We start from the raw sequence: 7629 nt of genomic DNA, 5'->3' as shown, positions 1-7629 counted from the left end.
TCCCGGGTGTCGTGGTCAAAAAATGCACAGGGTGTTGTGGTGAGAAAGACATATGTTTGTTTCAAGCAAGGTTGGAAGAAATCAATGGAAAATCCAACAAGGAGCATGCCAGAATCAAGATATGGATGTCAAGCGAGAATGGTGTTGTGCAACTCAAATAACACAAAATAATAGGGGTCTGATTTTAGTTAAAATGAAGAATGAAATGACAATAAAAATCACAGAAAATTTACAGAAATAAACTAGACTCAATAACAAAGACACCACTTTTTACGGATTTGGAATATGACCTCCGGTTAGGGAGATATGGCCCTCACAAGTTGGTCCTAATTCGGGTAGCGATTTACAGCGATTTGCTTACTGAATAACACTACAAATCGCTATAGTGATTTGCAGAAGACACTACAAATCGCTATAGTGATTTGCGGAAGACACTACAAATCGCTATAGTGATTTGCGATAATACTACAAATCGCTATAGTGATTTGCGGAAGACACTACAAATCGCTATAGTGATTTGCGGAAGACACTACAAATTGCTATAGTGAGATCCAACAACACTATAAATCGTTGTGGGGCTCGTTGGAGACCCAAAAACACTATAAATCGCTATAGTGATTTGCGGAAGACACTACAAATCGCTGTTGAAAAGCCGGATAACACTATAAATCATTGTGGGGCTCGTTGGAGACCCGAAAATACTACAAATCGTTGTAGAAAAGCCTGATAATACTACAAATCGCTGTTGGAAGGCCTAAAAAAAATGGTCCGGAGGGCGCTGCCCGCCGAGCCCCCCCCCCCCCCCCCTGGACCCCCCGCCCGCTGACCGCGCAACGAGATCCGCGCTAGGGGGGGAGCCCCCGGGCCCCCCTCCTGTAAGGGCAAAAACTCTAAATCAGGCTCCACAACACATCAAGTTGAATGATGTTACCCACGCTGGGAGTAGCCCCCAAACCCCCTCTTGTAAGGGCAAAAACTATGAATCAGGCTCCACAACTCATTAAGTTGAATGATGCTACAATCAGTGTGCAGGTCAGTCGGTGTTTGATTGAGCAATGTAGGATCGTCTGTTGGATGTGCACAGAAGTAGAGAGAGAAGGGAGAGAGAGTGAGAGGGTTGATGTTTATGGCCTTCTTCAGGAGGAACTCTTTACCTCCCTTGATTTCTTCTCTAGAGAGAGAGAGGGTTTTACAATGTTTTACGGAGAAGGAAGAAGAAGAAGATGACGATGAAAAGTTTAAACGGACATTTTTGATGGCTCAGGTTTGTTTTGTCGGATGACCATCTAATCGTCGACTCACCATCGGATCGTCGGCTCACCATCGTTTCGCCGGATTACCATCGGCGAAACGATTAATGTCCGTTTCGCTGGGTAGACTTTGAAGAGTCAACATCATCCTTGACTTTCTGGATGGAGGACATGTTTGTCCTTTTTTTGAACTGTTTGTTTTTTCTTTTTTGAATGAAGGGCATTTTTGTCATTTTCTCAAACCATTGCTTTATGAGAAGAATAGCAAGAAAGGGTACTTAAGTCTTTGCAACCACACCAGACTCCAATGCTAAGTGATGTCAACATACACGGGAATACGAGCCCCATGTGCTTGTATACGTGGTGCTCATTCAGACCCCCGAACACAGACGTGGGATTCAGTGAATCATCGGGGGTGAACATACACCATCCTCCCTACATATATGGGCTTGGTCTTGGGATAAATGGATCTCTAGACCAGTGTGAGAATTATCCTTATCTTATCACATCCATACGAAACCGTGTGGATGTGATAAAGATCAAATAACCACAAATATGGTAATTGTATGCCACAGTTAGGGTAAAAGCAAATGGATATGGGCAGGGTAACACACAGTTTGCTGGATAATGATCAAATAACAACAAAATGTGGTAAATGTACGCCTTGTTACCACATTTTGCACATTTGCTATTGTTGACTGCATTATCAATCGTGATAATGCAGTTACCCGTTATGGATATTGTTGTAACGTGTTTCTTTTTTTATATAAAGTGTATTGTATGCCACGGATGTAAAAACCAATGATAATAACATTCCTTTCTTTTATTCTCTTGTGCATTCTTTCATGGTATGAGAGCCTGCTTTTGCATCACTTGTCAGTGCCGCAGTTTATCCTCTCTAAGAGGCAACCTCCCTATGTTGCAAGACGTCTTATTCTTCTGTACTACAGATCAAACGAGAATTGTTGCTCCCTCTCTACTGCAGATCTTCACGTCATTGCCACTGCAGATTGTTGCCTTTCTTCAATACAGTTCTTGAGAGATGACACCCTTGTTCTCTGGTTTATGCTGATCGTCAAAAGACATTGTGTCGTATCCGCTGGTGTTGAGCTACCATCGTATTATTCATGGCTTCTAGCGATCATTTGTATAAGGATGAAGATGTAGTAGATTTCAATCTCTTTTATATACATCATTCTAATAATTCAGGAATGTTGCTTGTATCGCAAGTTCTTATGGAAGAAAATTATTCTATGTGGAAGCGAGCAATGTCTATGGCACTCAATGCCAAGAACAATATGAGGTTCGTCAATGGCACCATCACGAAACCCACAAACCCACCAAAAATGGTAGCCACTTAGGAGAGGTGTAACAATATGGTTTTCTCTTGGATTCTCAATCTCATTCATAAAGATTTATCGAAAAGTGTTATATATGTTCAAAGCACCACCCAAGTATGGAAGGACTTGGAGGATTGATTCTCTCAATTAGATGCTTTAAAGATCTGTCAAATCCAACATCAAATAATCAACACGAAGCAAATACAATCTTCAGTGAAGGAAGTACTTCACAAAATTGAAGAAACTAAGGAACAAACTTGATTCACACACCCTCCTTCATGAATGCATTTGTGGTGCAATGAAGACCGTGCACGACCATCAACAATTGGATCGCCTCATCTAGTTCCTAATGTGACTGAATGACAACTATGGCACAATTTGTAGTCAAGTCATTTTCATGCAACTGCCCCCAACCATATCGAAGGCTTACTCCCTAGTCATGCAGGAAGAGCGACAACATAGCATGTGCATCGCTTCTAATGTATTAATTGAAACCCCTCTTGCTGCGATAGTCGAAACACAAAAAAAAAAAATCACGTCAAGGCCGATCTCGACCACACTACGAGTATTGTGGCAAAGTTGGTCATATCAAGGCTAAATGCTTCCAATTACACGATTTTCTTAATCGATAAAATGAAAGGAGCATGAGTCAATCAAAAACAAGTGATGGGATGCCTAATGCAAAACAGAAATCATTTGCCCATACAAGCATGGTCAATGAATCCACATCAAACACGTCAATCACCAAGGAACAATTTTTTTATTTTATCAATCAAGGTAATCGAGCAAGTCCACAAGTGCATTTAGCATGTAATGTTTCGAATTTCATTGTTGTCCCTCTTTCGCAACAATGGATACTTGATATTGGAGCAACCGATCATATGACCAGATTTTTTTATAATCTTACCTCACCAATTACCAGCATCTTACCCTTCAGTTAACCTTCGAAATGGGATCCTAACCTATGTCTCTCATGTTGGAAATGCCACCATATCTTCCAAAATAAGTCTTTTAAATGTCATGCATATTCTTGAATTTAAGTTCAATCTGATTTTCATAAGTAGATTAACTCAAGATTTGGATTGCATAGCGACTTTTTACAATAACTGTTGTTTGTTGTAGGACCGTGTATCAAAACTGACGATTGGAGTGGGTAGGAGGTGAAATGGTCTATATTTTTTAGAATACTAGTGAGATTGCCTTGGCTGCCCTAACGCCTGCCCATATTTGGCATTCCAGACTAGGCCATATTTCTAATAAATGTTTGCAAACTCTTATTAATTTCAATAAAATAGATGATTGTTCATTTGATGATCATTGTGACATTTGTCACTTTGCCAAACAGTCTCATTTACCATTTTTCATAAACTCAATTTCAACTAATGTTCCTTTTCAATTGATACATTGTGATTTGTGGGGAAGATATCAAACTCCCTCTACTTTAGGTGCTCATTATTTTTTAAACCATCGTTAATGATTTTTCTAGAAGCACTTGGGTCTACCTAATGAGATATAAGTTTGAAACCTTGCAGTTTATGCGAGATTTTTTTTCCATGATCAAAACTCAATTCGGTACTCAAATATAATATCTCTGAAGTAACAATGAAACAATTTTTTTCTCAAATAACATGCAGTCTTTCCTTCGTAATCAAGGAGTAGTACATCAATATAGTTGCATCTAAACACTCCAACAAAATGGAGTGGTACAATGCAAGTATCGTGATGCCTTGAATATGGCATGTGCCTTTCAATTCTAAGGTAATTTTTTCATAAGATTCTGGGGAGAATGCATTCTTACGGTCGCATATTTACTTAACAGAGTTCCTACCAAAGCCCTACTTAGTAAAACTCCCTATGAGTTTTTTTTTTTAAATCCTAGTTATAAGCATCTACGTGTTTTTGGTTGCTTATGTTATGCCCACAACATTCATCATTCGCATAAGTGTGAAACAATGCATGTTCATTGGATATCCTCATAGCCAAAATGCTTATCGAGTATATGATCTTGACAATCAAACCATTTTCACCAGTAGGGATCTTATTTTTCATGAAAATATTTTTCCCTTTCAAAACATAATTGATACACCAGAAGATGATGGGAGTGTGGTTCTGCCTATACCAATTCTTGATGTATTTCAAGCACCAAATAGTGATGTCATCAAATCTCACCATAATCCAATTTCAAATCCTAACAACATCATACTATTCGACCAAGCTCCTGATCCAACCCAAGAGCCACATACTGATTTAGATCCGAACCCAAAGCACTCAACTGGGCTAAGGTCTCAACCTGAGCATCTCAAAGATTATAAATGCTACATTGATGTACAAAGCCCTTCATCCGAGATGAACACGTCCAAAGGAACTTGGTATCCTCTCACTCATTTCTTATCTTATAATAATTTTTTAGATTCTCACAAAACATTCTTAGTAGCTATCACCCAAACCATTGAACCTAGATCTTTCCTTCAAGTCGTCCAACACTACAAGAAAATTGCCAATTAGCGACAGATATTGGCGATGAATTTTTTCCGTCGCAACGTTGTGGCGGATTAGCGAGAGAAACTAATCTGTCACTAAGATTTGTAATATTTACAAAACTAGCGATGGAAAAACTTTCATCGCTACCTCTGTCGCTAGTTAGTGATGGTTTAGCGCCGACAGGTTTTTGTTGCAACACACGCAACGGTAAGCGACGGATTTGGTGATGAAAGTTTTTTCGTCACTACGTAGCGATGACGTTAGCGACAGAAATATTTTGACGCTAACTAGTCATGTAAATTTACGATAGCATTGCGATAGAATTAGGCCGTAGCCAAATCCGTCGCTAATTTTCTCGTAAATCCCTAATCAGAGCCCTTTTTCTCTTTCCTATTTCGTCTCTCTCGCTCGTCCGACACACTCCCTGACCCGCCGCCCGTCGCTCCCTGGTCCGCCGCCCGGCCAGTCGCCCCCCGGTCCCCCCCCCCTCCCCCGCCGCCCGACGTCTCCCAGGTAAATCCCTCTTTTTTTTCTGACAGGGTTTTATTTTTTTCGGCAGGGGGTCGCCCCCCTGCCTCGTTTGTTTTTTCTGGCAGGGGGGGCGAACCCCTGCCACGTTTTGTTTTTTTCGGCAGGGGGTCGACCCCCCCAGCCTCGTTGTTTTATTTGGGCAGGGGGTCGCCCGCCTGCTTTTCCTACAGGGGTTCACCCCCCCTGCATTGTTTGTTTTTTTCGACACGGGGGGGCGACCCCCTACTACGTTTTGTTTTTTCCGGCAGGGGGGCGACCCCCTGCCTCGTTGTTTTATTCGGGCAGGGGGTCGCCCTTTTGATTTTTTGGCAGGGGGTCGCCCCCCTGCCACTTTGTTTTTGGCAGGGGGGCGACCCCCCTGCCTCGTTGTTTTATTCAGACAGGGGGTCACCCCCTTGCTTTTCCGGCAGAGGGGTCGCCCCCCTTGCCTCGTTTGTTTTTCCGGTAGGGGGAGCGACCCCCTGTCGCGTTTTGTTTTTCCCGACAGGGGGGCGACCCCCCTGCCTCGTTGTTTTATTCGGGCAGGGGGTCGCCCCCCTGCCACTTTTTTTTCGGCAGGGGGGACCCCCTACCTCATTTTTTTTTCGGCAGGGGGTCGCCCCCCTGCCTCAATTTTTTATTCGGACAAGGGGTCACCCCCCTGCTTTTCTGGCAGGGGGTCGCCCCCGTGCCTCTTTTTTTTTTCGGCACAGGGGCAACCCCTGCCTCGTTTGTTTTTTCTGGCAGGGGGTCGCCCCCCTGCCTCATTTTTTTTTATTCGGGCAGGGGGTCACCCCCCATGCTTTTCTGGCAAGGGGGAGGGGGATGACCCTGCCTCATTTTTTTATGGCAGGGGGTCTCCCCTCCTGTCTCGTTTTTTTTTTGGCAGGGGGGGCAATGGGTCGGGTGGCGCCCGACGATCGTCGGGTTCTTGAACCATGGCATCACTCTGTGCCTGCCACTCTGGGGGATGATCACTGCCTTCGGAGACCTCGTACTGTTGTCATACATCGCTGGCCTACTGACTGGCCGGCCAAACTTGAGGGCGGTCGGGCCGAATGGAGAGGTGGTCGACGCTCGGGAGGCGTTCTGCCTCACTGGAATCCAGTCCGACTTTGATATTTATTCTAAATTTTTTTCTTTCGACAGAGGGTGACTTCATTTTAACACAGTGTATCTTGCAGATTTCTCAACGGATCTTGCCTGTGCCTTGCCACCCATGGTAAGTAAGTGACAAAAATAATGCAAATCGGGTAAATACCCGTGGTGAGTAAGTGATGAAAGTGCATCACATGTTATTTAATTTATTGGATGCAACACTTTACTGTTCACACACTCACTTAGTTGTTGATATCTAGGATTGCTTTGTTGGAGTTTGGAGATCATGCTGAGCATGATTTTAATGTATGAGAATAAAAGTGTTCTTATTTTTGAAGTATGGATTTCATGCTAGGCATGGTAGTAGTTAACGGGATATTGGAGTGTGTTTGCTGCAGGTACATGTTTGACATTTTTTGATATGAATGATTTCGATGTATTGCAATATTTAATGTGATTGTATTCATGCTTGCATGTAGTTACTTTCAATTTGATTATGACTTACATGTGAAATTGTATAATGAAAGCATGTTTCAAATGAATGTATCGTGTTATGAATAGTTTGCATATGAAAATATTAAGTTATCAATGCATGCATCATAATTCTTGTGATTGTATGACATCATATATTACATGATAAATTTGATATTTTCTTCATCACAGCATTCTGATGATTCTCTTTTAACTGGTTAGGATACTATTTGTAACATCATACGACAAAATGACTGCAAACCGTGAATGGATGTACCGTAGGATAGTTGATAATGAGTTATCGCATGAATATATGGATGGTGTTGAAAGTTTTATTGAATTTGCAACAGCAAGTGTCAGTACAGTGGATCCTATAGGTCAGATTAGGTGTCCCTACAAGATTTGTAAGAACAATCGATTTGCAGAACCTCATGACGTTAGGCATCACCTATAGTTTTGTGAGCGATTATCAGAATTGT

This window comes from Nuphar pumila, chromosome 1 (assembly GCF_984573655.1).
Source record: "Nuphar pumila chromosome 1, dmNupPumi1.hap1.1, whole genome shotgun sequence".
NCBI lineage: Eukaryota > Viridiplantae > Streptophyta > Magnoliopsida > Nymphaeales > Nymphaeaceae > Nuphar > Nuphar pumila.
The sequence above is the reverse complement of the archived record's forward strand: the minus strand, read 5'-3'. Positions refer to the sequence as shown.